Source organism: Antechinus flavipes, chromosome 6 (assembly GCF_016432865.1).
Source record: "Antechinus flavipes isolate AdamAnt ecotype Samford, QLD, Australia chromosome 6, AdamAnt_v2, whole genome shotgun sequence".
Lineage (NCBI taxonomy): Eukaryota > Metazoa > Chordata > Mammalia > Dasyuromorphia > Dasyuridae > Antechinus > Antechinus flavipes.
The window spans coordinates 102,998,317-103,025,296 of record NC_067403.1 but is presented as its reverse complement, the minus strand read 5'-3'; positions in this window follow the sequence as shown (position 1 = coordinate 103,025,296).

Genomic DNA, 26,980 nt, shown 5'->3' with positions numbered 1-26,980 from the left:
TGGGACTCTCAAATCCCATAATGTTGCTTTGATCAAAATTGATTTTTAGGGACTCTAGAAATGAGTTATATTCTAAATTATTTGCCATAATCAGTTGAAACTTCTAATTTCTGGGCAACAATTAAGTTTGAAAGCTGTATGTTTATAATTCATACCTAATCCTCATTCAAAAAGCTATTCCCTGCTCCAGCTTGTCCTTTCCTCAAAAGAAATAGCAACCTAGGACCAATAGATTTTCAGCACTGAGAAAGTACTCATACTGATACAAGAGAATGGCACATGTGGAGAGTCTGGGGAGCCTAATTCTGGAAGTGTTGTAATGATGTATGATGGAACTGCTTGGAGAAATGGTGTACATTTGTAAAAATTCTGTGGATCAGGTCTATCAACCATATTGTTAAAATAAACCTCCTCCCCCCAAAATCTTAGCTGTATAACTGGAATTGGAGGCTCCTTCAAAAAAGTTTCATTGGCCTCAACCATTTCTTTTAGGTTTTGCTTTTTTGATTCCTTTACTTATGACATTGGATAAGAGATAGTTCTATAAAGAAAGGGGTAGAAGTGAGTCAAATGGCACAGTGGATAGAATGCCAGACCTGGAATCAGGAAGACTCATTTTTTTCCATTCAAATTCATTCATTAAAATCTAGCCTCAGAAAATTTCCTCTTTTTGTTTTTAACAAGAAATCTGGGCCAAGTTAACTTATCCTACTTCAATTTTCTTCTTCTGTAAAATGAGCTGGAAAAGGAAGGAGTAAACCATTTTACAATTTTTGCCAAGAAAATCCCAAATGGTTTCATGAAGGCTCAGATATAACTAAAATGACAATAACAGGCACTAAAAGGAGAGAGTTCTTGAATCCTCCACATCAAAGTCAGTATTCATTGGTCCTCAACTTTTACAATCATTATTTTCTGTTTTAGGAGAAAACATAAGAAACTCTAAGCATTTAAGTTTCAAAGGTCAACGAAGTGAGGATTTGGGTATGTGGACATGGAAATTTTGGTATTTTGTAGAGTGTTCAGCACTGAAACCTCCAGGAGCAAGGAATGACTAGGGACTTATTCCAGTAACAGTGGAGATGAGATCTCGTGCAAGATTTATGAATGAACTTAATAGAACCAATGCTAAGTACAAACTATTAAGAGAAAGCCTATTATCTCTAGTAAACAAAGTAAGATAAAGAAATATGTACCTTCAGCTATTAAAATCAAATACCTGTACCTTTGTCCTCAAAGGCTGTATTTGAAGTAAAAATTCTTTTGTAAAAGCTAATTTTTGTTAAGTGATTAAATGGACTTGGAAGGCTAAAAATGGAGATTTCTAGAGATGGGTGAGGCTTGAGCAAATGGGATTAAGATGAGACACACCTCCAAATCCTCAATGGATAGATACTCGGGATCCACTATATTTTGCAGAGCACATTGTTATAATACATTCCATTAAGAAAGTTAATTCTTGCCCAAGCCATTTGAAGTCATTTTTAGTATCTTTAAAACGTCAGTTGTAATTGAATCAACAAAAGTAACATCTAATCATATTGTTCTACAATTTGTGAATCTTTATAAATCACTTGACAAGTAAATTAGTGTCATATCAAACTGCTGAGCCTGAACTTTCCTGGCAGAGATGGATGCACTGTACTTTTATTATGCTTAGTCCAGTAGATTCTACTTTTTAAAGGAAAAAATAAAGGTAATTTTATATCATAACTTATTCAGAAGGGTAAGGTTATGGTCCATTTTGAATGAAGCAGATCAAAGACCACCCAAATACAGTGCTTCTGTAATAAAATAATCTAATATATGATTTGGTAAAGCTCTTTAATAACTATAAGCTTCTTTTATTACAGTTCCTTGAAGGACATTTATTGATTCTACTATTTTAGTCATAAATTTGGAGAAGGTCCAAAGGGGCAGAACAAAAAAAAAAAAAAAATTAAAGAACTTGAAAAATAGAGCCTAAGGAAAGACCAAAGACTGTCATTATTTAGCTAGGAGAAGAAAAAAAGCTTTTATAATATCCCAATATAGGGAAAAGAAACTTTTCTTGATCTTTGGGGGGAAATCTTTAAAGAATAGGAGATAAGAGACTCATCTTTCCTGCAGCAATTTAAGAAACATTCTTTAATTATGACAGAACACAATCTCTAGCAGAAAAAGAAGAGGAAGGTAGTAGAAAGCACAGGGAAGCAATGTCTTAGAATGTCCTTGACCTCCATTTTTTATTAAAAAAAAGGTTCAACTCTAACAAATTCAGTCTAGTGTCACCTACAATTAAAAAAAAAAAAAAACCTAAAAAAGTAATAATGAGGGATATGTCTCAGAAGCATTTTTAAACAGCCATCCCATTTCCAAATCAGCAGGCCTATATATGCCACATATCTCTAAGTAACTAGCAGATAAGATTGTAGAGTCATTACCTGATTTTACCTGCTATTTTTAAGAACTCAAACAGAAATAGTTCAAGTTTGAAACTAACAAAGAGACCATATGATAGATCTTGATTTGGGGGTGGGAAGTTATAGATGTAATCAGTCAAGATGAAGATCTCAAATCACCTCCTTACTGCCTTTTTAGTAGATTTTCCTTAAAAGGACATAATCATTCAACCCATATTATGTTCTTCTTCATTTCTAGGTTTTAAATACAAGTGTGATCAGATTCCTTAAAGTTTAAGTTTTAGGAACAGGAAGGAGGTATAAGGGGGTCATATTTCTATGGTACAGACAAAATCTCAGATACAAATAGATGCTTGAATATATTATGATGATTATCTGCTTAAATTAAACCAGGGGTGCTTAAATTAAACCCATCAGTCTATGGCAAATTTTCAAGTATATGTTAGTCACATTCTCCCAGGACCTGGGGGGGGAAAAAAAAAAAAAACTAAAAATCAACATAGATAAATATAAATTCTACATATAGACATAGGTACACACCCATCCCTTCAGTAAGAGAGGAGCAGATGTTCAGCATGTTAATAACATATCCAGGAACCTGAGCTATGATGAGGAGAGGTGAAAAGCAATTCAACAAATCAATACTCTAATATATATATATCATGTGTCTAACAGTATGCTAGGATATTAAGACAAAATGGCTCTACCTTCAAAAATCTTCCATTATACTTGAGAGATATATATTTGAAGATGAAGAACTAAAAAGGAATTTGAGGAGTAAGCAAAAATGCAACATCTGACAAATAGACTTGAATAGGGTAAATATTCCAGGTAGAGGAAAAACATGGTATCACATTTGGGGAACTGAAAAAAAAAATGGATTGTATGAAAGGAACTAAGTTATCTGAAAGAGACAGGCTCGAATGAGATTTCAAAGGGTGTTCCTAGACAGACAAAGTGGGATGAATTTAATGAATTAGAGCAAGGGAGAGTAAATAGTAATGGTGGTCATAATGGTTATTTGGCAAGAAAAGAATAGTAATTCAAAGCAATTGATGGCTGGAACAGTGGAGAAGACTATGGTATATCAATAGCTCAGAGGCTAATTTGGTAGAGTCTGAGTTCAGTTATTTGTTGCTATTGTTGTTTAATATATTTTTTAGTCATGCCCAATTCTTCATGAGCACATTTGGGGTTTTCTTAGCAAAGATACTGGAGTGTTTCGTCATTTCCTTCTCTAGGTCACTTTTACAGATGAGGAAATTGAGCCAAAAATGGTTAAATGGCTTTCCTAGGCTCATGCAGCTAAAACTATACCACCAATCTTCTCACTGAGTGCCATATTTACACCAAAACCACTTGTCATATTCAAGTATAAATTCTTTCTGACCTGTCTTCCCCTTAGAAATGGGTCAGTCAAATCTACTAAATACTAGGCTTCTACCTCCCTCAAAAATATTCTGCTCAAGGTTATCTTTGGAAATATATCATGGTAAGACAACGAGAAAAGTATCTGGACAAGTCTCTGAAGGCTCTGCAGGTACTTTACTATCCTTCTTTTCTTTAGAGTACAAAAGCCCTCAGTATCAGAGAAAGGTCTACTCAAATCTGATTTATGCTACTGATCACCACCAAAACCTTGATGCTAGCACATTATTTGCCCTAAAATTGGGAAATTTCCACCCTGTCCATCTGAACTAGCATAGACATTCCTTCTTTAACTTTACAAGAGGTTGTGGTAGAGGTTGATAGATCAGTTAGAATATTCACCTGGAAAGCTACCTGAAAAAATAGACTGAGTGCCTCTGCCACTGAATCCCACTGTCCCTTTCTTCCCAATATCAATAAAGTTTATAGTCAAAATTCAAAAAGTGATATTATAATTTCTTTTATCCTACTAATAGTAATTCCTTTTCCTCTGTTCCTGATGAATCCTTGAGGGCCCAGAGGTAGTTAAGTGCTAAAGTGGACCTTGAGTCAGTAAGATGTGAGTTCAAAAATCTAACCTCAGAAACTAATTATATGACTAAGTAGCTAACTTAACTTTTGTTTGCCTTAATTGTTTCAATAATAAAATGAGATAATAGAAACTACACTGCAGAGTTGTTTTGAGAATAAAATGAGATAATATTTATAAAAAAGCACTTAACACATTGCTGGATGCATACTCTTCAAATACTTATTCTCTTCTTTTCCCCTTAATGGCAAAGAAACTATATCGTCATAATCAACAAATAACAAGCTCAGTAGGATCTTCTAGTTGCTTTTAGTTAATTGTGAATAGGTCAAGACATAGTCTGTAGCTGAGAATTGATAGCCTATTAAATCCTGCAGGAAAAGCAGCCAAGTTGAGTCAGTTGTGTAGGTGATACAATTAGATGACATTGAGAGAGATTTTTATAAAGTAGCCAAAAAAAGAATAAAATATGTTCCAAAAGTATGGAAAAAAAATCATACAATATTAGTTTTGAAAAAGTAATAGATGTATAAGAGAATATTCACTATAGCCTCCTACTTTCCCATTTATAGAAAGAAAATCTTTAAAATGCTCATCCTCACATTAATTAAGGGTATTCTTAAAGAGTATTTGGGTTATCTCTGAAAGGTTCCAGTTCATATGAAAATGAACATACATAATATTCAAATGAGTCTGTGACTTCCTTCTTCTGGATATTCCCTCCAACAAAACATTGAAACTGTCATTCTTTAGCAGATGGTTTTAAAGTTTTCTATGGCCATAGCTTTTTTTTTTTTTTTTTTCATCTTCTGGCCAGTTTTTCTTGTAATGTGTTTCTCTAGATTTAGTTTAGCTACTTCTTTGGTGAAAGATTTTTATCACCCTAACCCTTTTTTTTTTTTTTGATAGGTCCTCCAAGAGTTTATGCAGTTTTTGAGATAACAAACCCTATCATAGCATGATGAGGTATCAATAAAAGGTCTTAGTGGAGGAATAATTTATAATTTTTTCATATATCTATTCAATATACTCAATACACTGGAGGTCTTCCTCTTTCAAAAAAGTGACTCAGGGTTTGATTTAAGCAGCATAGCTCCTTTTCTTTAATGTTATCTCCTTCCCTCTTCCCTATTTCTCCTATTCTTTCTTTCCTTTCCCTTCCCTCTAATTACATAGGGTATCATAAACTTACCTACAGGTGCTCTGGTCAAGGGAAACCTAACTTGATATGTTGAGATTTATGGATAGGAACAAACCTAAAACCAAAATCTCTCTGGCTCTTCTTTATTAAACAACTATAAATACTGGGCCAAGCTCTGCTTGGTCATTGGGTCTCAAATGGCTCAGAATGAATGAAAATTATAATTATTTCTGTTTATCCCAGAACCCTGGAGGATCTTCCATTCCCAGATTTTTTTGGTAGGTAAAAGAAATCTCATTTCTTGCTTAACCTTAATCATTACTTTGGTGTTGTCTCAGTCAAACTGACACCTGCTAAAGACCTTAGCTTAAAAAGGCTAGTCTTCCTAGCTATGTGACACTGGGAAAGTTATTTAATCCCAATTGCTTCCGCAAAAAATAAATAAATAAAATTTAAAAGGCTGTAGTTTCCCAGTGTGTCCAGGGCCATCTTTAATCATCCTGATCTATATTTTGCCAATGGACCCAGAAAGTGAGGTTGGTGCCTTTGCACAGCTCTCCCTCACTTAAAACCAATCCACTTGCATGTATTGGGTATCACTTCCCTGATGACATCATTCTCTCCAACCTCTGCAACTTTGCTTTCCCATATAGATTGTTACCTTGGCAACTGAAAACCCAAAATTCTACTACATAAGCTCTTCCAATTTTTCTATACTCTCCCAGGAACTCTTAACACTGGTTGGTTGACTTTGGCATTAATAAAGTCTTGTGTGACTATAAGAGAATTTTCTTGAATTATTTCAAACCAACTATGAACAGTGATTCTCAGACAAGTCATTTTCTCTTTGGAGGCAAAAAGTACAAGTTTTCTATTATTCTAATTTCACAGATCAGGAAATTGAGCTTTTAAAATGTTAAGGTGATTGGGTCAATGTCAGATTAAAAAAACACAGATGTGAGTCCAGTTCTTCTAAATCCAATCCCATGCTCTTTCCATAATGCTGTGATGTCTCTCCAGGTCATACATGATATGATTTTATTTATTTTATATTTTACAAAGTACTTTTACTTTATTTCCCTTGCTCTTCAGAATAATATGCAATAGACAGAAAAAATGGAATTCCTAAAAACCGGTAGAATGACTGCATTTGCCCACATAGACTTAACAAATGAATAAAGCAGCTAGGATTTGCATCCAGGTCTTTGAACTCTAAGCCCTGGGTATTTAGCATAACATTATATTATCTTTTTTCCTTGGTTAGAGTTCACTATGTGACTGAATTTTGCTAATATATGACTAAACAGGAACTTTATTGTCTTTTTCTAGCTGACAAATCCAGATGCAACTATCGCTGTCTTAGTTTAGTACAATCTTTGCTTATCTAAGACCTTATGTTTGTAATAAAGGAAACTCAATTCATGATGTGGCTTACTTTTTTAAAATTCCCTTAATTTTTCCCTGTCCCAATTCATTTAATTTCCAAAAGTATTGGCCTTTTTGCAATGTTCCTCTTCAGGCAGCTTACAGAACAGACCAACACAAAAGACTTTTGCTGGGAAACACACACTATTTGAAAATACAGAGATACGTAATGAAATGTTTTCAGGAACAGAGGGAACTAGGAGCCACACTGCTTGATCAATAAGAGGTTTCAGAGTTACCATTTCTTCATCTTTCCAGAATATCACAACTGAAATTACTGCATGGTAACTCACTCAATTAAAGGAAGAAAAATCAGCTCAGAAGTCCTGCATTTTTCTTTTTTAAAAAATGCTTTCTGTAGGTAAACTCAGAAGGGAAAACGAAATGGATCACAGGACACAGATAGCAGGAAGTCACTTCAAAGCCCAGTAGTGCAACACTCCCCTCCCCTTGCTTTACAGACAAAGAGAGATTTAGGAAGGTTATAGAGGTAACACGAAGCATTTGATCCTCTGACTGCATATCCAATGGCTTTTGTATTATATTATGCTTCCTTCTAGTGCCATATGCTATCTGCTATTTTTTGGAAGCAGCTGCAGCTTTCCTAGATTTGCAAAGTGGATATACTACCTCTTTGGCTATGATAACATCCTGACACTTGAGTATACATCCTGGACCACTAATCTCATATATGTCCCATAAGATTTCATTAAGTCTTCTGAAAATGTATACCATATTGGAGCCCTAATTTTTTTTTTAAATTCTTGTTTCAGTCAATCTATTTGTATGAATTTTTAAATTTATTACGCAGCAAGCTGAAAAATAAAATCAGAAATATAAAGAGCACAGGAACAGAAAATATAAGCAGCATAGCACAAAGGAAAGACAGCTCTGTATTTTGTCAGAAACATTAGTTGGAAAATTTGACTTTCGACAAAGCAGTAAGTCCTAATTTCCTCATCTATAAAATGGGCTAATAATAACCTATGGTATCTAGCTTGTGAGTATGAAATGATACACTGTAAAATTTATTAAAAATCTGAAAGTTCTACATAAATGTCAAGTTCATTGCCTTCTTTTATGTCAGGAGATTGTCATCTATTTATCTATCTACACTTGTATTTTAAATCTGTTTAAACTCCTCAAGTTGCCTTTCTATGACATCTTAGCCTCTCTTTACCCACTGTGATATTCTTTTTTGTCTTTATTATATTTTGTTCCATCCTTCTTACCATAATCCTTTGTATCATTATGCCTGTGTTTATGTATACATGTTATTTTTGGATAGAATTGAAAATTTCATTAAAATAAAGAGCTATTAGTATGATTTCCCTCATCTCCCATACCACTGGTGCATGCTGGCACTTTTTCTGCAATTTAGAATGTTAAGAGTTGACTGGTACACTAACATGCTCAAAGTCAATCATGCAGTACATATAAGATGTGAGATTAGAACCTGTTTTCTTGATTATGTAGAAAGTTCTTTATCTGCTCTGATATACAATATCCTTTTCTCCTTGCTCAACAAACATGTATACATGTTAAATATACATTACATTCATGTATCTATGTAGACAAAAACACAATGTAATCTTTTATTCTTATATACAACCATGTACATATATGCAATTACACACTATGCTTATATACATCCATTACACATATGTATACATACTATCATGTACTTTTATACATGAACATATCCCTGCATTTGTATATACTCATATGTTATAAAATGCATATATAAGTAAGTATATGAATATATAACATATTTTTTTCATATGAAAAGACAATTTTTCAAATATATTTTGGAATAATCATACTATAAATAGACTAGCTTAAATAGTTTTTTTTTTTTTTTAAAGAAATCAAAAGTTGAGTTTCACATAAAACACACCCTTAAAAGTTTCAGGTTTCTAATTTGGAGTTCACAGTAAAATGAAAAAGATGATTTTAAGCAAAAACCATTCAACTAGTTGTCCTTAGATCATCTCTGCAGAATGTCTTCTTTAGGAAAACTAAATTACCCTTCTTGTGGAACTAGATGAGTAGATTTTTTTGTTGCTATGCTCCTAACAGTGGGTAATTATGAACTTTCTACTCATCAAATTTTTCTTTTTTTAATCCCCTTTTGTTTCTCCAGAAATAAATTCCAAAAGCATCACTTCCTAGGTTCCCAGAAGTATCTTTTATTCAATATGTGAATAATAGCTCCAATATGTAGTAAGAGTCAGACTTTCAATGAAGCCTGAGTACTTGGCAAGAAAGGGTGTGCAAAATATTTTAAACTGATTGATTCTTATATTTAAAATTGATATTTTTAAATTTCAGATAGCAAACTGCAAATGATTTGAGGCTCCTGTTTGATGTCTAAGGTCTAAGTATAAGTTATGATAGTATAGAACGTATAGATATTGTCAGTATAATATGGAAGTATTTTTGAAGATGTTGAATTCAACCAATGAAATGTCACTTGTAAAGGAAATACAGAATTACATGTTAATGGAGGGCAAAGATGTCTTGGATGTAGAAGCTAAACTTTGAGAGGAATGTTGTCACAGTGGTGTACTGGTAAATGTCAAACAACTGAATGAAAAAATCATCTTTAAGTTTTTAATAAGCATGAATATTTTCTCCATTATATTCCTAAGTCTAGGCAATCAACAAAACAATAAATCAAATCCTGATGTGTATTCTTTGCCAATTTCCAAGGTGTAAATGTTCACAATTTAGCTTATAAAACACTTTGATCTGCCCACAGCATGACCGTTAAGTATGAATATCTCCCAAACGTCTCCTTTTTTTTTTTTGAGTAGGTGTAGTAGTTATCTCCTTGAAACTATCTTAGATATTTGACATGGAAGTAAATAGCTGAGTAATAGTTTCCCAAAGATAGAGATTTCCCAAGAGGTTTTATTGACAGTAGACACAAGGTTCCTATAAAGATAAGTCCTAGCTTATCCTCCTTCAAAGGCAGGATTTGAGGATAGAAATGGGAATGATTCCTCGACTCCTTGAAGACTAGAAGATATTCTACTACTGCTTCAAACTCATCTCCGTTCACTGGTTATAATAGAGAGAAACTGAGGCACAGAAGATTAAACAACTAGCTCAATGTGATATATCTAGTATGATTTTGAGTCAGAATTTGAACTCAGTTATTTCTGATTCAAGGGTAGCTAGATGTGACACACTAGGTTTGATGTCAAGAATATTCCTCTTACTAAGTTCAAATATGGTCTCAAATATTTACTAGCTGTGTGACCTGGGCAAGTCACATAATACAGTTTTCCTCAGTTTCCTCATCTATGAAATGAGTTGGAAGATGAAATGGTAAACCATTCTAGCATTTTTGCCAAGAAAATCCCAAGATAGGAACCTAAGAGTTTGGACATGACTGAAATGACTGAACAATAATAACAACCTTCTGCTTCCAACTTCAACTCTCCATGCACTGTGCCTAGGCACACAAAGTATTCTATTTCCATATCAATCATCCTCCCCACTGGTCCATACTGCTATGTGCAATTATTCTTTATTCTTGTTTAGCTCCAAAGCTGCTAAAAGTACAGTGGCACAATGCATAAAAAAGTCAATTTGAAGTCAGAAAACATGATTTTAAATCTGGAATTTTATTTTTACCTGGAATTTTATTATAACCTTGGGTAATATCATTTAAAGTAAATTCTTTGGTCCTCTGATTCTTCAATTGTAAAATAAGAGTAAGAATCAGGAAGTATTTATTAAGTTTCTGCAACTGAATTAGGTGCTAAAGATAGAGATAAAAACAATTAAAATATTTTCTCTTACATTCTAATGGGGAATTGGACTCTATGATCTCTAAGATCCTTTCCATGTCTTAATAGATAAGCTCATGAGTCTTTACTAATTAATTATAGATTCTCATGCTTAATGTATAAGATTCTTAATTTTGTTATTTATTGCTATTTTCCTAATGATCACTAGACTGCTTTTGATATTTCCTCACTTGATCAACATATTTATTTAGAAATTTATGCAGCAGATGATTTCTAAGTACTCTTTGGATTTTCCTTTCCCTTAGTTAGAACAGTCATAAAGCCCATTAAAAAATATATTTGTGTATGCGTGCTTGTACATATATGTATATATATGTAAACATGCACAAATATATATTTACATATTTATGTATACACATATATATCTATAAATAATCTCTTTTCTTTTTTTTTTTTTTTTAATTTAGAAATAACTCAAAATTACATAATGCTTTATAATTACAAGATGCTTTCATTACAATGAACTACTGAATTAAATAGTTAATAAATTCACTTTATAGATAATGAAATTGAAGCTCAGAGAGATCAGACACCTGTAGCTATCTATTAGAGCAAAATTTGAACTTTGGTCACTGAATCTTCAAGCACTCATCTTTTTTTTCACCTCTTTTTTTCTTTTGTTTTTGAGAGTTATATATAAGAACTAATTTTTAACGTTCATTAACATTCCAGATTCTCTTCCTTCTTCCTTCCCTAACCTGCCCCCTCAATGAGAATGCAAGCAATTCAATATACATTTTACATGTGTAGTCAAGTAAAACATTTCCATAATACTCATGTTGTAAAGGAAAATATGGACTCCTTTCAAAACAAACAAACAAACCCTCAAGAAAAATAAAGCAAACAACTCTCCCCCAAAACAAGTAGGCTTCAGTTCCGAGGCAACAGCATCAGTTTTTCTATGAGTAGGGCTAGAATTTTTCATCATAAGTCCTTCAGAATTGTCTTGCATTATTTTATTGCTGAGAATAATTATGTCATTCTCAGCTGATTCTCTTAAAACATTGTTATAACTTTGTACACAGTACATTTCACCTTCGTCAGCTCATACATGTCTGTTCAGGTTTTTCTGAGAACATCTTGTTCAGGCAGAGTGAGGCAGATGACCTTGCATAGCCTTCCCTCACTTAAATCCGGGTTACTTGCATGCCATGGCATTTCTTTCCTGATATCATGGTCCTCTTCGAAGGACAAAACACAACAAAGAACTAGCAAAAGTAAATAAGAATCTCTTATCCAATCTGTTATTGGAAGGCCTTTAATTGGTCTAGAAAATGTTTTTAGCATGGAAGAAAAGTGAAGTGGGAACCAGCAAAGGTTAAAATAGGGAGAAGGATATTTTTAATGTTGACCATCTAATGACTGGAAGTTTGATATATGAGGTTAGTACACTCTTTAAATGCATGGATATTTTTTAATTGATGGTAGTAGGGGGCCATTTTTTTATATATTCCATTAATGGATTTTTAGATGAGTTCCATTATGTTATTATTTTGTTACACAAAAGCTTTATTTTAAGGTTTTATGGCTAAAAGATTACATTATTATAGTAACTGCCTTGGACTAATCTCCATATACTTGATCTATCAAATTTATTTCTACCATTTTTATTTAGAAAAGATAATTTTTAGTTATGTAAAAGTTTGTTTACAAATATAGAAAAAAATAAAACCTTAACATTTAATAAATCTGAATGGGATCAAGAAGATATTCCTTTCCTCAAACTCCAGGGAATTGGAGAATGAATCTACATATATGCACATTTGTATGAAATTACTTTTCTTCATGTGATCAAACTTCAAATTATCTACTATAGATCTAGGAAAGCATGCTGGGCTATTTTACATGCAGATTGTATATATAAGCCAATCTTGAGAATTCCATGCAGAGAATACAATGCATTTGTAGCTTGCTGTGTGGACTACTTTCAAAGGTGTGCATAGGTAACCTTATTTCCTTACTTCTCCCTCTAACTCATACTCATTGGTGTGCTGACTGTGATGCATTTAACAATAAGTTTATCTCAGAATCTTATGCTGCATTACAATCATGTATGATCTAGCCTTCATATTTTAACAAAGTAAAGAGAAAAATAGCTTCTTGTAGCAATAAGCCCAGTTATTTTAATAGCTATCCCTCTAGCTATTCCCATTTATGTGGGAGATGCATAACAAACACCTTCTTTATTGTTCTTTTTCTCTATCTCCCTTCCTCTCCCTTTCTTACTCAGCAGGATTTCAAGGTAATGAGTGCTTTTTAACATTTTCATATGCTACATTTGCCTGTAGTTTAATGAATTCTTCCTAATATACAAATTCGTCTCTTTGGGGGTTAGGCCAGTGACACCTAAATGTATTTCCATTAAATATTTACAAAACTGCCCAATGTTGTATGGGAAAAAATCGTACCATAAAACAGAATTATTCTTTAGAATCATAGTGCCTCAGATCCATCAGCAATGATGTACATAGTTTTTAGGTCATGCAATCAGAAAAAGGGGCAACTGCATTGGCAGAGAATTTCATTTTAAGTACTACCATTTTTTATAAGAGATAACTATTCATTGTAAAATATATGTACATGCAGAATGAATTATTTACTTTTCCATTTATTAATTCATTAATGGAATGTGCGCAAAGGAACAGAACATAGATAAATGTCTATTGCCACTAATTTAAAAGGACAGGAGACCCATCCCACCTCCACCTGCCTTGAATACAAAGTAGCAAGACTAGAAATTTATATTCGGCTCAACGCTCAATGATAGTGACTGACAAAGAAATAGGAAATTATATTACACAGATCAGCAAGTCTTCAAGAAAAGTGCATACATTCATACATATGTGGGTATATATAGGTATATATATATATTCAATAAACATTTATGACATAGGTTTCAGAAGAATTTAGTAAAGATTAAAATGTATTGTCTAATGATGCTCTCATCTTACAAAAATAAAAATAAAACCTAATATATGCAAGTATAGTTTTAAAAACTATTACATGAAAACTGTATTAGCAGTTCTAGGTAAGGTATAAGGAGTGTGGTTTTTTAATACTGGACAGAATGTCCAGATTTTTGTTTTTTTAAATTAATTCTATGTTAATTTTCATTTAGCAAAAGTCATATAGAAAGATGCCATGGAACAGAGATCCCACAACACAAAAAGAAAACCATTTCCATGAAGCAACAGCAGCCAGTCTTAAGAGGCGATATTGTCTTATTGATAGAGAGTTGGCTAGAAGTCTGGAAAATTTGTTTTCAAGCCCAATTTTTTACACAACATAAGCTGTGAGACTCTAGCTTGGTTGTATAAGCTTTCTCAGCACCCCTGGTAATTGTGAATTGTATAATTGCAGAAGAGTTGCTAATGTGTATTCGTAAAGGGAGATTTCCTCACCAGTAGTTCCATACATTAATAAAAATTCAAGACCAATGACAACTTACATTCATATAACATTTAACTTTTGCAGAAATCTACATATATACACATATGTATGAGATTGTTTTGTTAAGTAAAATGTGAAACATGCAAGTGTTATTATTCCCATTTTACAGATGAAAAACCAATTTAAGTGGGAAGAGAACTGGCCCAAGATTATAAGTATCTTACTTGGCAATCCAGCCTATATTTTTCTGAATCCTAAGTCTAATATTCTATCAACTATGCTATATTTTGAATACAAATGTGAATTTTATATATCCTTCTTTTATTTTATTCTTAATTGGTTCAGCCAATTATTACAAACTTTCTAAATCTCTTTGAATTCCAGAGTCTATTACCCAACAAATCACTCTAGCATCATGCCCTGTTCAAAGTTGATGAGAATGTTATATGTTTGTAACAAGTTTGGCTTTCATCTCATTCTCCTTAGAGTATAGGTTCATAACATTAAACAAATAAAATAAAATATAATAAAGTATAGCATCAAAGAGTGCCACAAAAGAAAAAAATAAATATAATTCTTGAATTAAGAGATAGTAGGATTTTTGTACTTTAAATTGGGTGGAGGACATTCCCTGAAAAGGAAAAGGCATGATTAAATTTCACAAAGGGAAAAATATGAAGACTGGCCACTCTTTTGAATCTTTCTGGTGCTTAGCATGCAGAAAAAGGTGAGGAATGGTGAGATAACACAATTGTGATTTTTTTTTTACTACTCTTTTTTCCCCCATTTCATTACTTTTGAGACTACTATAATGATGAAGGGAGCCCCCAAACTCTTTCTCTTTCTCTCTCTCTGACTTTGGGAAAGAGCACTTGAGAAGCTCCTTCAAAGAGACTTTCTCCTTGAATCCTGCCACTGTAAAGACCCTGCTCAAGGACAAACAGCTTCATTCTGTAATCTAGGTGGGTTAGCTGAGTCCTGAGTTGAAGATTCTAACCTCATTGAATTGGAGGAACACCTATTCAATTCCAAAATTGTTTATTCTGAGTCCAACTCAAACTCCACCCACAAGCCCCCACTAACTCCCTAGGTTTGTAGCCAAAGGCTTCTATTCTAAAAGAGCCAATTTTAAACTTAATCTTTGCAGAAGAGCTAATATGCCATGCCAAGGAAACTCTCTCTCTTCCTGGCATAGCAGCCTCTGCCCACTGGAATAATATTCTCTTCCAGTGTTACCATCTCTTTATCTCCCTCATCTATTTCCCTAATGAGACTTTATATCTCTCTGTCAGGATTTCTCTCCTGGAAACATTACTCCCTTGTCAGGACCTTACCACTAAGGAATTCAGCCTTTCTATTCATGCATATCAAAGGCTGACTTCCCAATGCCAATAATAAACTTCTTTTTATCAGTCTAGCTTTTCAGGTTTGTAAATTCCTTTATGAAGGACCTCTGTGCCACCAGAAGGGGGTTCCCAAAATGTGCCGAATCCCAAAGGGATTTAGGGGAGCCAAACCTCTTCATTTGGTTCCCTAAACCCTGAACCTAGCTCTAACCTCATCATCTAACTCCCTGACCACCAGGAACCCTAATATCATCATTTGATTCCCTGATGGGGAACCCCAAATCTAGATCTCATCAATATCACAGTTTCTACACAGGATAACTCTATCCACATTTATTAAGCACCTACCTTATACTAAACACTGTGCTAAGTACTAGTGATATAAAAAAGGTAAAATGACAGCCCCTTCCTTCAAGGAGCTTTTAATCTGATGAGAGAGACAAAACAAGTTACATGAGAGGTAAATAGTAAATAATTAACAAAGGCATTGAAACTTAGTTAGTGGAAGGCTTCCCGTAGAATGTGGAATTCTCCTTGGGAGTTAAAGAAAGCTAGATAGTCATTAGTGACCATTCAACAGAGAATGGAGAGTGTTCCAGGCATGGAAGGCAGCCAGGGAGAATGCCTGAAACTGAGAGGTGAAGTGTTTTGTACTTGCAATAGCAAAGAGCCATATCACTGAATCAAAGAGTACATGTAGTAAGATATTGCTGTTTGTCCTTCATTCTGAAAGAGCACCATTATATCAGGAAGGTGATTCCATGACATGCAAGTTAATTGGATTTAGGTAAGGGAGAACTTTGCAAGGTCACCTGCCTCTCTTTCCCATCCAGAGCCATCTGGAACCAGTGACCAAACATAGATCAGGCTGCCAGGAAAATAGTCCTGGATGCAGTGGGAGACCTTGGACTTTTTTAAACCGAAGTCTTCAAGAGGTCTCAATTTGACTGAGGCTACATCCATTTAGTGATTTAAACTGGTTAGAAATTGAGACAAAGAATGACCTCTTAGAAAACTGAAAAGGTAGGAGGGGGTCTAGATTATGAAAGACTTTGAGTAACAAACATAATGTTTTGTATATGGTCTGGGGGGGTCATAGGAAGCCATTGGAGTTTGGGGAGTAGAAAGAGGGAATGGTAGGTGAAGGAAGACATATGTATGTTTTAAGAAAATTATTTGAAAAATCACTGACCAGAGTATGGTTTGTAGAGAGAAGAAACTTGAGGCAGGTAAAGCCACAGTAAACTATTCAGTGAAGCAGGCATGAAACCATGAGGGCCTATATTATATGAATAGAGGAGAGAAGGGGATATATTTAAGACATGAAAAGGGTGAAATTTACAGACCTTAACAATAATTTGGATTTAATAGGGTTAGAGAAAGTAAGGAATCCAGATTGATGACTAACCTTTCAGAGCCTGAGGGACTGGGAGGATAGTTCTACCTTCTACAATCATGGGAAAGGTACATTGTGTAGGAGGAAAAATGTTTAGTGCAGAAAGATAATGAATTCCATTTTGGACATATTGAGTTTAAAATGTCTATTAAAATTTGAGTTTGAGATGTACAAAAGTCAGTTGGAGTTATGAGATTGGAAGTCAGCAGAGAGATTAAATCAGGAAAAGTGTATTTGAGAATCATTAGCATAAAGAGATAGTAATTAAATTCATGGAACCACATGAGATTCCCAAAGGAAGTAATGTAGAGGGAGGGGAAAAAAAAGTGGGCCTAGGAAAGAACCCTGCAGGACACCTATGTTTAAATAATAGAGCTGAAGGAAGATCCAGCAAAGGAGAGAGAAGGCATGGTCAAGAGGTAGGTAGAAGGAAAAACCTAGAGATAAAATACCAAGAAGGAGAGAGTCTTCAACCTGCCAAAGGCCACCATGAGGATATAGAAAAGGTCATTGTATTAAGCATACTGAGATATCACTAAGTGTGAAAAGAGCAGTTTGGGTCGAATAAGGTCAGAAGCTACAAAGGGAAGAAGAGATATGAATTGATAACAAGGATGGAAAGATCAAGAGAAGTTTTTTGTTTGTTTTTTGTTTTTGTTTTTCAAGATAGAAGAAACAGCATTAGGAGATGAATCAGGAGAAAGGGCAAAATCAAAACATAAATGAAGGACTGGGTGTGACAGAGATAAATTTGAGGAAACAAGCTGGGATGGGATTGCTTGAACAAGTAGAAAGGTTAGCCTTGAGAAGGAGTAATACTATTTCTTCATGTTGTTGTGGTTGCTTTCCTCCATTCTGGAAGAAGACCATGTTATAAGGGGACATGCAAATGGAGTGGATTTAAGAGAGGCATGGTTGTGCAAGGTCACTTGCCTCACTTTCCCCTTCAGAATCATCTGGGTCCAATGGCAAGATAGAGATCAGGAGGACTTTTCTTCATGTGAGACAAAAGTGAAGAAAAAGTGTCAGAAAGCATCTTAGTCATAGAAAATAACAAAGAATGGATAAAAGAAAATTCACAATGAATGGTCTCATTTTTTTTTCTGTAAATTGAGTCAACTGAGAGAATAGTTTACTGTGGCTTTGTCTGCCTCAACTCTCCATTGGTATGTGATAGTGAATTGATTAGAGAAATATAATAAAATTGCTTTATGCAGTGAAGACTCAGATTTATGAAATATAAAATAGATCCAGTCAGAATGATTTCATAATGTTCTTCACCTCCATTCAGCAGGAAATGTATTGAAGTAATTACAGTGGCTGGTGGGACTGAGTCAAGGTTTAGTTTTAGCTGGATCCAACTGGTGATATGACATGAGGGTGAAAGACTTCAAGTGATGAGGGTCATGTAGGGTTGAATTGGTTCACCAAAAAGTCAAGATAAGAAGAAATGGGAAGAGGGCAGAAGGAGTAATGAGTGTATCAGGGACTGAAGCACAGCACATTCACATTTATTTGCAATTTTGCAAATGTAAAAATAGAAAAAACTATCCTACCCTCCCCTCCAAAATAAAGATTAAGGAAATGGAAATTATGGTGTAGATGAAAAGTAGTTATGTAAAGGAAGGCAGTGGGAGAAAGGAAAACCAAATGATAGATAAAAGAATTTCCGAATTCCAGAACAGAGATGGCTCATTTATGCATGATGTCAAGATGAAGATTATTACTATCTTTGTATGTGGCTGGAATTAATTGGGGGAGTAGCTCATAGATATTAAGTAGCTTGAGAAACTCAATAATTATGATATTTGAGGGAAAATCAAGTTGACGTTCCTAATACAAAGGCAGAAGCTGAAGAGGAAAGCAAATTCTAAGCTGTCTCAAACTCACTGAAGAAAACTGGAGAGTGACTTGAGGATCTGTAGACAACAGCTATTAGAATTTTGATTGGGCAATAGATTTGAATAGGATGAACCTCAAAGAACAGAAATTACAACTGAATGATGGAGATCCTGGAGAAGGAGAATCTGGAAGGTTGGATTTCTAGAGAGAGACCTCTAGAAAAATGTAAATTTCCAAATAAAATTATCCTGAAAGGATGCCATCAATTTCTATAATCCCCCTTTGTCTCTCTTTTAGCTTTTGCCATTGCCCCGACCTTTCTGTTTGTTTCTCTTCTTCTTTTTGCTTTTGCTGAGGCAGTTGGGGTTAAGTGACTTGCCCATGGTCACGCAACCAGGAATTGTTAAGTGTCTGAGGCTGCATTTGAACTCAGGTCCTCCTGACTTCAGGGCTGGTGCTCTACCCACTGAGCCATCTCCTCCCTTTAAGCCATTGCAATGGCAAAAGCAAAAAATGCTAGCAGAGAGAGAGAGAGATCTGAGCTCTCCTCCCCTTCTTTTTTCCCTCCCCTGCCTCCACCCACCAGAATCGTCATTTCCTATACAACACATCAGGACTTGCACAAAGAGTGGGCGGGGGCCATTCTTTCTCCAAGCTTATATATTAATAGAGTATGATCCAATTACTATTTAGCCTCATGTGCTTGGGACCTCAGTGCATCAACTCAAGCCTCAGCCCATTACACCCATTTTTTTCTTCTATCTAGACAACTAGTTGCATTATTTCAGTTGTGTATATTTAATAAAGATTAGAAAAATAGAAGACCTGAAAGGTCTGGACATATATTGGAAAGATGGATAGGCTAATTGTACTTCAGTCAAAATTCCCTTTTTTATTTCTTACACAGAAACTAAACTAGTCATTCTCCCCTACATTAAATCAGTATCTTAAGTAGTAGCAGCATGTACTCTTCAAAAGTATATCTGGGTTCAAGATAAAAATGAAGGAGGCCAAATCATAGCAAGAGTGTTTTCCAGGTCACAACCTTCCTCTGTTCCATTATACAGAAGAGTTAGGTGGCAGAACAACAAGTATTTTTTTTTAATAAATCATAATTGAAATGCTTCAATAACATAATGGTGTTTCCTCAAAAAATATTAGCAAATGATTGATACTTATAACAAAAAAACTGGTAATATAGTCTGTAGACATTCTTTATAGCTTTTAAAATCACATTTTTCTTCATGAGAACCATAATAATTCCATGTACTTCAGATTCCTTTCATGAAAGAAGTAAACGAGATTGGTAGACAGGTAATGAGACTCACTTTCACCTTAGAAATGTATATTGACCTCCAGATATTAACCAGTTACTACCATAAGGATTCATTCTTAAGTGAAAATGAAATTGGGACAAGCAACTACTCTTCCATTATCTGAATAACTTATGGTAGTAGAGAAGGATAGAGAATGGGTATTTTATTTTTCTATATCATTATTAAATCCTCTATTGCTCCTCTAGCATCTCATTCACTCTCCCAGAGAAAGACTTGGGAATTTCTCACTTTGCTAGGAATTACAATATTATCTAGAAAATCTTTTCTACTTTTTCTAGGGAAATAGGGGTCTGGAGTTATCATAAATTTGTTATTTGCACATGCAGCTACATTAAAACTCTGCTTCTGCCTGGCTAAGTCCAGAAACATAAGGCACAGGAATCCTTTCTAACTATAACTACTAATATTTTATTGAATAAGAGATTGCCATTTTATTTCTGAACAGAGTATATCTGTTCAGTCTTTTTTTTTTTTTTGTGGGGGCTGAGGGATAGAGGGAAAGATGGCGTTGAGGGAGGAAATATTCCAGTATTCAGATCTACTACGGACCAAATTTGTTCTTAGGTTCTTGATTTCTGTCATGTGATGATCGGTACTTTCAAAAGAGGAAAAGCCTGATGTAATAATAAATAATATCTTTTTATAGATTCAATAGAAATGATTAATTCCAATCCATGATGGCTTGAAATTCTCAGTTCATCCTCAATTGCCTATATCTAAAGATAGACATACCCCTCACCCCCATTAGAATGTAAAATCCTCCAGAATAGATTTTGTCCTCCTTTCTTGTTTAGATTCACAATGTTTAGTATAGTGCTTAGTACTTGTTGAACATTTATTTAATAAATTCTTTCATTCATTCATCCATTTATATGATGTAATGGCACATACCAGTAGCTGTCCCCCAATCCTATTAATCTCTATGATATTATCAGTGGGTATATCCACATGCTTGATACAAAATCTTAAGAACTCAATCTGTAAATTCATCAACTTGGTTAGAGAATTTGCCTGATTAATCATCTATATCTACTATAATATAATTCTAAACCTTTGGGTTAGTCTGTAGACTAAGGAGGTTTGGGGGGGGGCGTTTTTTAATCAATATTTTTTTCTTTTTTTAAAAAAAAAGTATTTGTTTGAAATTAAATACAAACTGGAACAAAAATAAAAACAGAATAAAAAAAAAACAGAAAAAGAAAAATGATTGTCTTCTGCAGAGAAGAATATAAGAAGATTCAAACTGTATAGCAATGACTTCTCATTTCAAGAAAGCACATGTAATAATAGAACATATTGTATTCAGAATTGTCTATTTTTTTTTTTTGCTTTCTTGTAGATTTTCTTTTGTTTTTTGCTTCCCCTTCTCCCTAGCAGACTACAGTTAATCCAGGTATATTTACGTATACATATACACATACATTCGTATGTACATAGACATCCATATATATATATATATATATATATATACATATACACAAATATACTCAAGCATATCCAGAGATACTTATAATCATACACTTATATATTCACATTATCTATGTAAGCTTGTACAATGCTTGTTTGTCTTCTGTTTTTCTGAAGGTGAAACTTAGTTATCATAATAGTTTGGACTAAAGTATTTTTAAAATATCTTACAAATATCCCTGAATCCTTAATCAGAACATATTAAATATAATTGATGTTAATTGATAATATTTATCATCATTATAAACACTATTTACTATATTCTACTCTATATTTTATGAAAGCAAATATATGAATATGGACATTTGTCATTTCTGAAATCTATTTCCCATCTTAAAGGGATCTCCACCTCTTCTTTTAATCTAATCTTTATAATAATCTGTCTTTTTGGAAATTAGATATTTGCACTCTCTAGAATCTCTGAATAAAGAATAGCGAACTGGCTTTTAGTGAGAACCCAGGAGATTTTCCCAGAAGAAAGGTAACTAGTTTAATCTTTTGGTTTCCTTGGTGTCTTCTTTCTAGTTGCTGAATGGTTTCACATAGTTAAAATGATTAAATAAACTACCCTTTGATAATCAAATGTTACTATAAAATAGGTCACAATCATACAAAGAAGATAATAATGAAATTCCATGTACTGCTTCATTTTAATTTAGGCTTAGAAATGAAATTACAATTTAGCACTGCTAGCTTGTGTCATATAATGTCATCTATCTAGGACATTTTGGCTTCTACCTTAATATTGCATATTGTACCACCTCCTTAAATTTTTACATTTGCCTCTGGGATCAGTAAACAGATCAATTTTGCCATTATTCCTAGCAAATAGAGTGTTTCAGTTAACAGATGTCAACAACTATTTGTTAAGTACATATTCTATGACAGGAATCTACTAAATAGTAGAGGGTATAAAGAAAGACAAAAACAAACCTCATACCCCAAAAATGTGAATGAAAACATATATGTAATTGGATTCCTACAAGGTATATACAAAGGGAACTCAACAGATAGAGTAAATCAGGAAGACTCACCTTCCTAAGTTCAAATCTGTGAACTTGGACATTTCACTTAACCCCTTTTGCCTCAATTTCCTCATCTGTAAAATGAACTAGAGAAGAAAATAGAAAACTATTCCAGTATCTTTGCCAAAAAAATGCCATATGGGATCACAAAGAAATGGATACAACTGAGACTACTGAACTACAATATGTGGTATATGAGTACATAAGACTATTACCTTGCTTTAAAAAATGATTACTATAAAACTATATAGAGTAACTTGGGAAGCTTCTGATCTGCAATAAAATGAAACAAACAGGACCAAGAAAATAATATACACAGAAACTACAACGTTGTAAGTGGAAAGAAGAAAAGCACAAATATCAAAACTAAATGTTGCAAAATGATAATGACCAAGGTTCATCCAAAAATAGATGACAAAACATTTCTCTCCATTCTTTGCAGAGATGAAGTGTTATGAATGTGGAATGTTGCATAGTGTACTGAATTTGTTTTATTTGTTTGTTACTTTTTTCTGAGCTTCTTTTACCCCGTTTTTTGTTATAGGACTGGTTCCCTTGGGAAAAGCAGAATCTGGGGAAATAAAATATATATAAAGCAAAATAAAATTAATTTTAAAAATGTAGTGCAAATACAAATGCTATTCTACTTTTCCTGAATATAGTCATCTGATTTTCTGAATAATACTTAATAGAAATTTTGTTCTGTGCAATATGAATAGAGATATTGAAAAAAATACCAGTACATGAAACATTTTACCTCAGAAATATGAAATTATGTATTAACAATAATTCTTACTAGTTATTACTGTTCTTCTACTGGAAAAAATAATCTTTTGACCTTCTAATTTTCTCCAAAAGGATCTTTAGGCCAAGGGTTATTGACTAATCCCAGCTTCCCTCTACCCATGAGAATATATAGGTTCTGTCAATATATCTCAAATTCCAAAGTACTCCATGGGTAGATTTGTTGGGGGAATGCTTCAGTAACTAATAACAGATTGTTCAGTTATAAAATGATAAAAATTGTGTTTACCTCTTGCCAACAAGTACACTCAAGGTCCTTTTAAGGAAGAATTTGCTTCTCTGAGTGACAAATTCGTTGATGCTGTCACAGTCTGGAAATGAAAACCTGAAAAACTTTATTCCATCCTTCAATAGTTTCTAAGTCAGAGATTTCTAATCTCAAAAACTTTCAATGCTATGTTTGATTGAGTGAATCTGTCCATCTCTCCTGACATTTTCAAAATTTTGCTTTATGAACCATATCTTGGGACATAGTAATCATCTGAAGAATGTATTACACCAAAAATCTTTTTTTTTCTTTTGGCTTAAAAATACTGCTTTAACCTAGGCTTGATTCTAGAATCAGGACTAAATTAAATAGCTATCTTCAGAATCACCTCTACAATTTCAATTTAAAAATGAGCCTCTTAGGCCTAACATGATTCTTGAAATACATTTAATAAGTAAAAATTCAGTGGAGGACCAAGTAAAGATTTAAAAATGTAATTCAGCATATTCATTGTGGCATTCTGTGGGTAGATTATGCTAGCATTTAAACATATTGGTAGGAATGATTTAAAGAAGTCTTTTCCTTTTGTCCCGCATGAAAATGTGATCCTGTTCTGTTTATTATTTTGTAATGGGAAAAAAAAAAACACTAGAATCAATCAAAGATTTTCAAAACTAGAATCTCAGAGTTGGAAGTAACATCAGAAATCATTTCATATTAATTGTGATTGTATGTACAAGAATCTCCTCAATAATCTAAGTTAGAAGTGGTCAAGCAGCCTTTGCTTGAAAATCTCTCATGAGGTTTAACCTGCTCCCTGCCGAGAACATTCCTTCCAAAGTTTGATAGCCTGAATTTTTATGAAGTGATTTTCTTATGTATTAGGGTCTTAACTTAAGCCCATCTTGCTTAAGATGGAATTATGGACCTGGGAGGTATTAAGGACTTGCTTCTGGGAGATAGAATTGGAGCAGGATTGAAGATTTTACTTGGTTGGGAGCAGCCTCTTTCCATTGACATCATCTTTAAAGCTACCAGACTAAGTACAATCTGCCTCTTTCTGTCATGTGAGTCCAGACTGGTAGACTAAGTACACTATATGCTAGATCTCATCTCCTGGAAGCTGGTCCTCAGTATCTCCCATGTGGGTAACTCCATCTTAGGTAGTCTAAGCATGCTCCAAATTCCCCAAACTTTAATTTCCTTCTTTGCAATTTCTCATCCATTACTCACAATTCTTAACAAAAACTTAACAAAACTTAACAAAACAAATCTAGTCCTTCTTTCACAAATAACCCTGAAAGCAAGCTTCTCTGTTCAAGACAAAACAATCCAAGTCTTTCATTTAATCTTCATATGACATGGCCTTGAGGCCCATAAAAATATTTATTATTCTCCTATGGTGACCTCATTGCTAAAACATTTTACTCAGACCTAAACCCAGGCTCTCAGAAGTGATCAGAAGAGATCATCGTTGCACAAATAATGTTTCTCTCATGATCAAATAATAATTTAGGTTTGAAACCCATTTTTGTTACTTGTGACTTTTCAATAGCACAGTTTATAGAGAACTGAGCCTGGAATAAGGAAAACGAGTTCAGATCACACTTTAGTCACTTATTACTTGTGTGACTCTAGACAATTCACTTAACACATTTGCCTCAGTTTTCTCAACTGTAAAACAAATATAATAATCATATCTAAAATTCAGGGTTATTGTGAAAAATCAAATGAGATTTTTGGAAAATTCTCAGCACAATGCCTGGCACTCGATTCTTCCCTCTTGAACCAATTCAGATGAGAGTAAGGTTCAAGCAATGCATTACCCTCAGCTCCAATTTTCCCCTTTATTATTAAAGTTGGAGGTGATTAGTGATTTTTTAAAAACTTTTATATGACACTTTCAATATAATATATCAAGAATTTTTTTCTTGAAATATGATGACCACCTTTTTTATCATGACATTCAAATAGGACAGTAATTCTTAAATTATTTCCTGTCTTCCAAGTAAATTGTTTTACTGAGGAAATATTTCATATTTTTTTGTTTTTTTTTCACATTGTAAATTTTTTCATTAGATTTTATGGAGTTATTAGCTTCCACTATTTTATTCCATCATCTTGACTCCACCCCTTCAATATTGAACCTTGAAAGAAGCCACTGACATAGAACTGGTAGCAAGTAAAATTAGCAGATAGACAAGTATTTTTTAGGTCTAGGTGTCCATTTTGACTTGAGGAAATGAAGGTGAATTATGTGCACTTTTAGAAATGAGACTGGTTAAGAAAGTAAGTAAAGTAGTTCATTCTTCTGGCTATGATAGATTTTTAAAGTAATAATAATAGTAATAAACAATAGCTTTATATAATGCCTACCATGTGACAGACACAATTCTAAAGCATGGTGCTTTAGAAAATTTTATCTCATTTGATCATCCTTACAACAACCTGGGAGGCAGGTTTATTACTATTTCCATTTTATAGGTGAGGAAAATAAGGCAAAGAAATTAAATGAGTTGTGCAAGGTAACACAATGAATAAGGTACTGACATTGCATTTGAGCTAATGTTTTCCAGACTCTATACCCAGTGCTCTATCTACAATGCTATTTACTATTATAGTTGACTTTTAAAACTAATTCCCATTTGGCAAAGGACCTAACAGGCCATGCCATGCTATGCCAAGAAACCTCTCTCTCTTTGGCATAAGCGGCAACCCTCTGCCCGCTGAAATGATATCCCCTTTCAACATTATCTTATCTTTATCTCTCTCACCTCTTTTCCTAACAAGACTTTATACTTCTCTGTCGAGATTTCTCTGCTAGAAACTTTACTTTTCTGTCAGTACTTTGCCACCAAGAAATTCAGTCTTTCTATTCATGCATAGCAAAGGCTGACTTTCCAATGCCAATCATAAACTTCTTTTTATTGGTCTAGCTTTTTGGGTTCGTAAATTCTTTTACAAAGGACCTCTGTGCCACCAGAAGGGGTTCCCACAACACCCTATCCTGTGCTGAATCCTAGTGGGGTTTAGGGGAGCCAGACCTCTTTATTTGGTTCCCTGAACCCCAAACCTGCTACTAACCTCACCATTTAGTTCCCTGACCAGGAATCCCTAAATCTGCACTAGGTAAAAAAACCTTTCTTCTTGTTGTCTATTCTCTAAATAGACTTTTTTGTCATCAGAAGCCCCAGGCTCTAGCAGCATTCTCTCAGGACCTCAAACAAGAATGCCTGCATTCTCTGACAATTCTCCCTTGCTCAGGGAGTATTTTGCCATTCTCCTTCTCTAGAGAAGGACGAGGAGCTGTAGAATCAGGACAACTAGAGTAAGACAAGGAGATATTGAATTGAGAACACTAAAGCTTTTTTTTTTTTCCTTAGAAAAAATGGGGCAGAAACCAAGGAATTCAGTCTTTCTAG